Source organism: Mauremys mutica, unplaced genomic scaffold (genome assembly GCF_020497125.1).
Source record: "Mauremys mutica isolate MM-2020 ecotype Southern unplaced genomic scaffold, ASM2049712v1 000220F_np12_subseq_1729337:1745109_obj, whole genome shotgun sequence".
Lineage (NCBI taxonomy): Eukaryota > Metazoa > Chordata > Testudines > Geoemydidae > Mauremys > Mauremys mutica.
The window spans coordinates 1-10000 of record NW_025422887.1 but is presented as its reverse complement, the minus strand read 5'-3'; the positions used below and the strand labels follow the sequence as shown (position 1 = coordinate 10000).

The 10000-nt window shown below is 49.4% G+C and overlaps 1 non-coding gene across 1 annotated transcript; it reads right to left on the bottom strand.

The window, feature by feature from the left end:
* Positions 1-433: 433 nt before the first annotated feature.
* Positions 434-515, bottom strand: TRNAS-UGA. The gene has a single exon. It is a non-coding gene; the product is annotated as a tRNA-Ser (tRNA).
* Positions 516-10000: the final 9485 nt, after the last annotated feature.

Genomic DNA, 10000 nt, shown 5'->3' with positions numbered 1-10000 from the left:
TCCTGCACCCCACTGAACAGCTGATCACTGGCAAGTGGGAGGTGCTGAAGGGGAAGAGGAGGAGCCTGTCAGCAAGGCCTGTTGTGGGGTGGTGGGGAGCTGGCTGCCAGTGGGCGCTGAGCACCTATTTTTTCTCTGTTGGTTCTGCAGCCCCGTAGCTCCCATGGAGTCGCTGACTCAGCTCCTTTCACACTCTACAGAGAGGAGCAGACCCAGGGCTATGGCTGGTCTATGGGGCACTAGGTGAGTGGCAGAGGCTTCAGGCGCTGAGAGTTTGCCTGACCCCTCAGGGACACAGTGTGAGGGGGTGTCCCAGGCATCTCTATGGAAGGAGCAGAACAGGATTTACTTGGGGCGGGGAGAGAACTGAGAGTGTCTCAGGGGGTTGCACAGAGGTATTGCCCGGGTTAGGGACTGGCAAAAACACAGACCTCGCTGTGAGCAGGATTTGAACCTGCGCAGGGGAACCCTATTGGATTTCAACTCCAATGTCTTAACCACTTGGCCATCACAGCTGTGAGCAAAAAACTGCCCCAATGACAGAGAAACTGGTAAATAATCCCAATGCCCAGGTGTCAAGTCATCTTAACTACAGAATTCCCACCGCAAACCTGGCTCCCAAAGCACAGGGGGGATTTGGGGTTTGTTCTCTTTGCTTAGCCATGTGCAGTAGCTCATGCTCCAATACGTCTGTTAGTCTATAAGGTGCCACAGGACTCTTTGCTGCTTTTACAGATCCAGACTAACACGGCTACCCCTCTGATACTCCTCGTGACACTCTCCAATGGATCCCCATCCTCCACCCACCGTGAGGTAGGTAGGAGCGGATCATCATTATCCCTACTTGAAAGACGGAGAAGCTAAGGCTGAGAAAGGAGAATTGACTTGTCTTAGGTCACACAGCCAGCCAGTGGCAGAGTTGGGAATAGGACCTAAGAGCCCTGATTTTCAAATTAACCCTCAGATCTTGAATTTCAGACATTGAATGACCTGTTGTTGGTCAGATGAGCTCCAGACCAACAACAGTGCACAGTAATTATTCAGCAAGTATTTGAGGAGAACTGCAATGTTAGAGAGAATCATCAACTGCTCAGAGACCATTAATGCAGCGAAGCAGCAAAATTCATCAAACATATGACTGGTTATGACTTATTTACTTGGTCTTCAAAGAGAACAACAAGGACCTGAGTCTCCTCCCTGTCAATAACCCCCTGCTCAGCCAATCAGGGTAGAGACTGAAGACGGGAGGCTGAGGGTTCTCACCAGAGAGCCCAAAGGATGGCCCAGGTCACCGGTGGGGATCACTGCCCGAGCACTATTTCAACCCCACATTTTTGGGTGGACCTCCCACAGTGGAAGCTGCAGAGCACTCCCCCGCAACACACACACAAACACACACACACCCCTCCTGGTGTTGGGAGGGGAACAGGAGAAAGGACAAAAGAAGCAAGAGACAAAGAGAAAGGAGGGAGGGAGGGATGGACGGAGGAAAAGGTGAAACAAAAAGGACAAACCCTAATGTCCCAGTGGTTCTAATGGACAAAATCTCCGGTGCAGAATAAAATTCTGCCTCCTTAAGCTTGTGTTTTCCATGTCTAAAATTCAACTGTCACCAGATGGATCAGACTGAACAGGTTTCAAACCTCAAGGAGGCTCTTACCTTCTAAACAGGGACTGCTGTTTTCTAGTAAAATCAGGAAAAGGGAAGGAGAAAACTTGAAAGAGGTTCCTCCTGGCACTCACGTCCGTGAACCCGAATACTCTGTCTTCAGAGAGAGATCTGGAGAAGGAGACTTGCTGAAGCAAAGCCACAGGGGTCTCTGAGGTTTCCCTGGCCCCTCGCCCCTGTCCTGCCTGCCTGATGTCAGCATCTCTCTGTGAGGTCACCACCTCTCCACCACCTTGGACCAATAGTCTGAGGTCCTGCAAAAGGCTTTGTGATGTCACTGCCACACCCCTCCCTTGCTGTGCTAATGTCCTGCCCCTGCCCAGGCACTTTGAAGGTTTGAGCTACTCCCTGTGGATCACCCCACTCAAGGAGCGTTCGTTCTAGGAAGCAAGCCGGCTAGACAGGAAAACATGAGATGCTGCTCCCAATGCTACACTCAGTTTTTCAGAAATTAGTCAACTTTATGGCCAGAAGAGACCATTAGAGCATCTAATCTGACCTCCTGCATATCACAGGCCTCCTGTATGACACAAGAGCTACTTTTGGGGCAAACACATTCCAGAAAGGCATCTAGTCTTCATTAAATGACATCAGGAGATGGTGAATCCACCACTTTCCTTGGTAGCTTGTTCCTGTGGTGAATTATCCTCGCTGTTGAATATTTGCATCTTATTTGTAACATGAATTTGTCTTTTTTCACCTTCCAGCCACTGGGTCTTGTTAGGCCTTTCTCTGCTCGATTCAAGAGCCCTTTAATACCCAATCCTTTCTCTCCATTAAGGCACTTCAACACTTCAATGAAGTCACCTTTCAATCTTCTTTTGATAAGCTAAACAGGTTGAGCTTGTTCAATAGCTCACTAGAAGGCATTTTTCTCCAGCCCTCAGAACATTTGGTGGCTCTTTGGTCATCAGATTGCTGAACTGCAGCTGGATGTGGCTCTTGTTCTTCTGCACAGCACAGCTCCTGGAGAAGAGGGATCTGCAAATGTACATTCATATGATACCTTTGTTTAATTGATGAAAACATAAATTGACACAGAGGATTGGAACTAATTTCAGCTGATGGACAGCTTTGCTAAGTTTTTATGTATTTGGACAGTGAAATGTTGAGTGTTTACATTCATATCAAGCACCCCCGTACAGTGGAGCTCCTGAACATAATGGAGAATGGAAATGAAAATGTTTTCCTTTTTAAAAAAAAAAGAAAGAAGGTTATAAGAGAACACTGGAGCTTGAATCAAGGACCACTTGATCTGCCATCAAGCATTCTTCCACTGAGCTATACCCCCATGACCAAAGGAGTATGGACTTATGATCTCCGGGACTTTGAAGAACAGACCCTGCTTCATCGAGGTCCTTTGCCATTCCCAGACTACAGTTGGTTTTAAAAATGGGGTTTGATTAAACTTCTTAAATGTGGTAAACACCACAGCTTGCGCACCCACCGATATAGCTTCTCCCACTGACATAGCTGCCATCTCTTGGGAAGTGGATTAACTGCACCCACAGGAAAACTCTCTCCCATCAGCATAGAGCAGTGGTTCTCAAACTGTGAGTTAGGACCCCAAAGTGGGATGTGACCCTGTTTTAATGGGGTTGCCAGGGCTGGCATTAGACTTGTTGGGGCCTGGGGCTGAAGCCAAATGTCTGAGCCCCACGATCCAGGGCTGAATCCCTCAAGCTCTGGTTTTGCCCTCCCCTAACTGGGGCAGGGCTCAGGCTTTGTCACCTCTGCCTCTGCTCAGTGTGGATGGGCTTGGTCCCTCTTTCCAGGGCCATGTAGTAAGGTTGTTTTTTTTTTGGCAGAAAGGGGTTTCAGTGAAAGGAAGTTTGAGAAACCCTGGCATAGAGCCTCTGAATATGTCTAGACTTGGCTCCCTGTGGCACTGTGGGTGATTAGACACTGAAAGTACAGCCATGGAGACACCACACACCAGCCTTGCCTAGCAGGCAAGAATCAAACCTCCACAGAAAGACGCCCATTGCTTGCTAACCCATCACCCTAAGCTCTCAGCCACCACCACTTACCAAAGGGGCTTTTCTGCACTATGGTTCTGGTCTCACTGAAGGGTCATTTCCAATGGTTTGCTCAGACCAGCATTAGGGAAAATGGTACCTTGGCAAAGCTTGTACTTTGGTACTTCCCCATTGCCCCTGGACGGTCCCCACTCCCCCTTTACCGCTAGCTCCTGCACTCCCAACCCTTGCGCCTCCTTCACCCCTAACTCCTGCCCCCTCCTGTGCCCCCTTTGCCCTTAACTCCCTGGGCCACCAGCCATTGCCCCTCTCCTGCAGCCCCTTCACATGGCTCCAGTGCTGGGCCCCCGCACTTGTTCTCCCTTTCCCTGGGCTTTGGCGTCACTAGCCCCTGATTAGCGAGTAGGGTTCAGTGATCCCCAAAATGTGGGGCATGACTCCTAGGGGGACACAGAGGAACATTCATGGGGGCACATCAGGGTGTGAGCCAGCCCCCATGGAGGGAGCAGCACTCAGCCCCACTCTGTCCCAGCTCTTCCCTAACCCCACTCTCAGCCTGGGGCTCTGGCTCCCAGCTCGGCCTCGACCCCCTTATCCCTGTCTGCACCCCTCTCCCCAGCAAGCAACAGCCCCACTCCCAGCCTCGGTTCTTGACCGCAGCTTCAGAGAGTTCACAGCCATGGATAAGAGGGCACAGTGTGAAATGTTTGGGGAATCACTGTTTTAGGATGACGTTCTCAGTCACATCTATGCAGTCCAATAAAAGCTATTCCTCCCCCACCTACCGCTCCATCAGGACGGACTAGGTATGTTCTACTGCCCTTCACTCATACAGGAAGGATAATAACATTTCATTCCACTCAATCCTAAAGTGATTTGTAACCCACCACCAGCCAAAACTGGTCATTTTGGGAAAGCGGCCTCATCATGCTGCATAGCTAGGCAGAGTAGATGTGAAGGGGGAGCTCATTCAGCCCCTGCTTCTGCTTAGTATTTAAAAACTCCATAGTGTCTCCATCTCTGCTGCCCTTAGATTTCTCCTCTTGTCTCTTATTTTGATGGCTGAGTGGCTAAGGTGATGGATTGCTAATCCATTGTGCTCTGCATGCATGGGTTTGAATCCCATCCTCATCAGGTGCATTTAATCTTCACCTCTCATTTATAGACAGCCCTATCCACCTTTGGTACAATGACAGATCAAAGAATGTTGCTTCTTGCAAACAAAAACCAACTCGAAACTCCCTTGGTTTAAATAAAAGGTCTAAATCCCAGATTTCTTAAAAAAAAAAAATTCTCTAGTGCTGCATTTCTTAGTTTTTATCTCAAAAGGTAACATCCTCATCATCTCCCCCAAACATCCTGGGACCTGCCCAAATTATTAAAATACCCTCAATCCGAGCAAGGCCAGAGCAGTGAACCAGAGCTAGTGTCTAGGCCAAGCTGTTCTGAAGGAGGCAACTCAAACATTTTCTCCCTGCTTCCCTTGGCAAGGTCTGACTGAGAAAACAAAATTCCCCAAACTGAAAATTTTCTGCTGAAAAACCAATACTAGTCTGGTTGGGGACTTTGGTTTGAAAGTATTATTGTTATTATTCTCTTCTGGTTTCTGAATCAGTTCAGTTCAGTCTTTGTCCTCCAGGTGTGTTTCCAGCTGCTGAGTTGTGGGGGAGAGAGGCCAAGTCATGATGTCTCTTCCCCTCTTTCATAGTTTCTGCCAACTTGCTAGGAAGCTCCTTTGCTATGATGTGAGTCAAGCAGTGTCCACTGTCTCCGTGCTATCTCAGAGAAGCCTGCATTGTACACGGTTCCTGGGATAGTCCTTGGGAGTGTGGAGCCCTTCAATGGGCCAGCAGTGAGTCTGGCTCCTCCCTTGTCACACCTGAAAGGCTGGTGGGGGGCATTTCCCAACCCGTAACATATCCCAGTAACGCACAAAGAGCAAAACTTCATAACCAATGTGAGCACACACAAGCCAACATGATATTAATGTTCAACAGATCAAGAGGTTTGAAATGATACCTCACCAGGCAGACTTTGTACAAACGATGTCATCATTATATGAGATCGGTGAATATGGGGCTTCCAGGTGCTGCTCTGAGCACAGCGTGCCACACCTGGGCTTCCATTGCAATGGAGACGTACCCTTAGAGTCCATCTCTCCTGGGATAAAGATGGCAGCAGGGCTGGCCTGGGTCATCTGACTTGGGCTCCTGGACGTAAAGCTGAGGGGCTAAAAACTGTGGTGCAGATATTTGTGTTCACGCTGAAGCCTGGGTTCAGAAACCCTCGCCCCTCATGGGGTCTCAGAGGTTGGGCTCAAGCCCATTTGTCTGCACTGTAATTTTATAGTCTTGCAGCCCGAGCCCCATTACCCTGAGTCAGCTGAGCCAGGCTTTGGGACATGTGCCCTGGGTGTGTTAATCACAGTGTAGACATAACGTTAGGCTACGTCTCCAGTGCAATGAAACACCCTCGGCTGGCCCGTGTCACATTAATCAGGATCCTGCAGCTTGGTCTGGAGTAAAGTTGCAGTGTCCGTGTCTGGGCTCAGGCTCAGTCCCTGCTCTAGGAGCCCAGAAGGGTGGGAGGGAGTTTAGCGAGTGGAAATGGTGAAACTGCATTGAGGGGACGGGACCACTGACCTACCAGCTCTTAACACGCAAACTGTCAGTAACTCTATTATCAGTGCCTGTGAGTGTAATTTAAACCATAAAAACAGCCACCCTGGGCTAGATCAAAGGTCCATCTAGCTCTGAATCTTGTCTTCTGACAGTAGCCAACACCAGGTGCCCCAAAAGCCACTCCCCAAAGCACCACTAGGAGTTGAACCCAGGATCTCCTGTTTACAAAACAAGGGTTTTAACCAGCTAAGCCATGGTACCTGCTGTTACTTAAAGGATCATGCCTGCCCACACCTGACTCTCTGCCAATCCCCACTGGGCCCTGACAAGCTTTGCTCGTGTTTGGATTCTGTAAAGCAGAGGAGCAGGTGAAGTTTTGCTCCCAAGGTGTGTATGTGTGATTCTTTGGACAGGTCTACACTACGAAATTAGGTTGGTGTAATTACATTACTTAGGCTGGCAATGCAGTTATATCAACCTAATCCCGGTGTAGCTAGTGGCTCAGCTGTCAGAACTTTCTGGAGCTATAAAAGGGGAGGGGCCCATGGCTCTGTAGCAGGAATGCAGGGTAGGTGAGTTCATGGTGGGATACTGGTGGAGACCAGTTATGGTGATATAATGACCAGCAGCATTTACACTGACAATTTGTCACTTTAAGTTTGCTGCACAAAGCTCTAGGCCTCTCGTCGAGGTGGTTTTATTTTGTCACCAAAACAGGGAAGTTTTGTCACCAGACTTGGCATTGCAGTGTGTGCACCAGCCAAAAGCTGCTGACCGAGGGAGTGTTGTGTGTTTTTCACACAGCTGAGCAATAACTTTGTAGTGCAGATCTGGCCAAAGATTCATAAACACACACACAGCTTGCAAGGAAAATGTCACCTGCTCCTCTGCTTTGCAGAATCCAACACAAGCAAAGCTTTTCAGGCCCCAGTGGGGATAGCAGGGACTCAGGTGTGGGAAGACACTGTGTTTTAGCCACAGGCAGGCACCATGGTTTAGCTGGCTAAAGCCCCTGTCTTGTAAACAGAAGATCCTCGATTCAACTCTCAGTGGTGCCTTGTTGACTAACTCTGGGGGTACCTGGTATTTGCTTCTGTCAGAGGATAAAACACAGAGGTAGATGGGCTTTTGGTCCAGCCTAGTATGGCTGTTTAAATTATACTCACAGGCACTGATAACAGAATTACTGAAAGTTTGAGAGTTAAGAGCTGATAGGTCAGTGGTCCAGCCTGTCACAGATGACTCCCCTCCCTCTGGGACAGGGGCAGGTCTGGGCTCTCACACCAAATGGCTCATTGTGCCTGTTAGAATCTGTGAGCAGCTCATTTAGTTTGCACGGAGGGTTGAGTCCTGCTTCATGCACCATGTGTGAGAATGAAAATCCTAAACCGCCCTTTGAAATAACAAAAGCAGCAGGACGCGTTATTGTCCCTGCCCCAAAGCAGACAGACCAATGGAGAAATGCCATTGAGTCCAGGGTAATACTCCACTGCCATTTTACCTTGTTTGCGTGCTAAACTCCCTCCCAACCTTGAAGGCTCCCAGAGCCCAATATTGACCTTGAGCTGAGATGTCTACAGTGCAAATTTACCCATGTCCCCTGCCTAGCAAGTGCTATTGAATTGAGTCCCTCAATCGGGGTCTGCCAAGCACAGTTGTGCTGCCCTTGATTCACACAAGGATAACAACGCTTTATTTCTCCTGCCCCTATAACATGGATACTGAAAATCAAACACCAGCCAAAAGTGATCATTTCGGCAAGCAACCCAACCTATTTCCAACATACTGTAAAATCCACATGCAGACTCACACACGAAACCTTGCAAGAAAATCTTCCTGAGGGGGTCTGAAGCACCTGCTGCTGGAGGGAAGGAGGGAGCTGTGGGTTGGGATTGAGGGGCACTGGGAATAGGAGGGGGCTATGGGTTGGGACAGAGGAGAAGGGTGAAGAGGAGCAGGCTCTGGGTGGGAGTGAGGAGCAGTGAGCATAGGAGGGACTGAGGGTTGGGTCTGAGGGGCACTGGGAAAAGAGGGGACATGGGTTTAGGCTGAAGAGCATCTTCATTTGGGGATCCAGCAGGACAGGTGAAGGCAGCAGGTGATTCTAATTCCTTAGGGATATTCTGTGTGTTTGTGTGTGTGTGTGTGTGTGTGTGTGTGTGTGCAGGGAAGGAACATGCTCTATGCCCAGAGGCCTTTATTCCTCCAGGCTGCAAGGACAGAGGGGCTGTCAGGAAGTTGCCCCTTCAAACCCCCACACAAAAAGGCCCTTCTGAGGAAAGGGAAAATCCTGAAGAGAAAAAGTAACATCCAAGAGGACATGAGAAAGACAGTTTAAGATCTTGGTGAGTAGTTTATCACCTGACCAGGGACTTGAACCCTGGACCCTCAGATTAAAAGTCTGAGGCTCTGCAAACTGAGCTAGCCAAGCTCACAAAGCAAAAGAGCAACTTGGTGCAGAGGAGAAACTAGTGAAGAAAACAAGAGCAGGAAATAATACAGGAAACTTGCTGCTCTCTCTGGCCTGGTCAGGGGGCTGTGCCGATTGGGTGTCCACACTAAGCTCGACATCAATATGGTGATCCCGGGGAAGCTTGGGGTCCCCAGGTTACCTAAAGAGGGGTGAACCAGCCCAGCTCAGAAACGGAGCAGGTCAAAACTCCTGTGCTGATCAGTAGTGGGGCCGTGCCTGTGAATAGCCCCTGCAGCGTAGCCTGGGCGAGACAGTGAGACACAGTCTCTTTTTATACAGACACCCCCCGCAGAGCCTGGAGGGGGGGATGGGAGCACCCACATGCTGGGGATTCTGACTTGGGGGGAGGGACGCACCCAAGCAACACGGATCTTGAAAAGGGGAACAGAGACACCCACAGATCCCAGATGAGGGCAGGCAGGGGAAACCCCACACTGGAGCTAGTTCATGGGGTGGGGGACAGAGACACCCACCAGAGATCCTGGATGGGAGCACCCTCATGATAGGGATCTTGAACTGGGAGGAGGGAAGCACCATGTACCAGAGGTTCTGAAGGGGGAACAGGGACACCCACACACCACGTGTCTTGCAGCAAGAGCTACGGTCTTGATTTACACAGGGCAGTGATGGGGAATTAACCAGGTCCCTTGCGAAGCTTGTTCCACTAGATGACTAGCCTCAGGTCAACACTATGAGTTTATATTGAATTTAGCAGTGTTAAATCACATTAACCCTGCACCCATCCACACAACGAAGCCCTTTATATCAATATAAAGGGCTCTTAATACCGGTATCTGTACTCCTCCCCGATGAGGGGAGTAGCGCTGAAATCAGTATTGCCATGTCGCATTAGGGTTAGTGTGGCCACAATTTGACGGTATTGGCATCCGGCCGCTATCCCACAGTGCCCCATTGTGACCGCTCTGGACAGCAATCTGAACTCGGATGCACTGACCATGTTGACAGGAAAAGCCCTGCGAACTTTTGAATTTCATTTCCTGTTTGCCCAGCATGGAGCGCTGATCAGCACAGGTGAACATGAAGTCCCAGAATCAAAAGAGAGCTCCAGCATGGACCGTAGGGGAGATACTGAAGCTGATCTCTGTATGGGGAGCTGAATCTATTCTATCAGAACTCTGTTCCAAAAGACAAAATGCCAAAACATTTGAAAACATCTCCAAAACTATGATGGACAGAGGCCACAACAGGGACTCAACACAGTGCTGAAACTTAAGGAGCTGAGACAAGCGTACCAGAA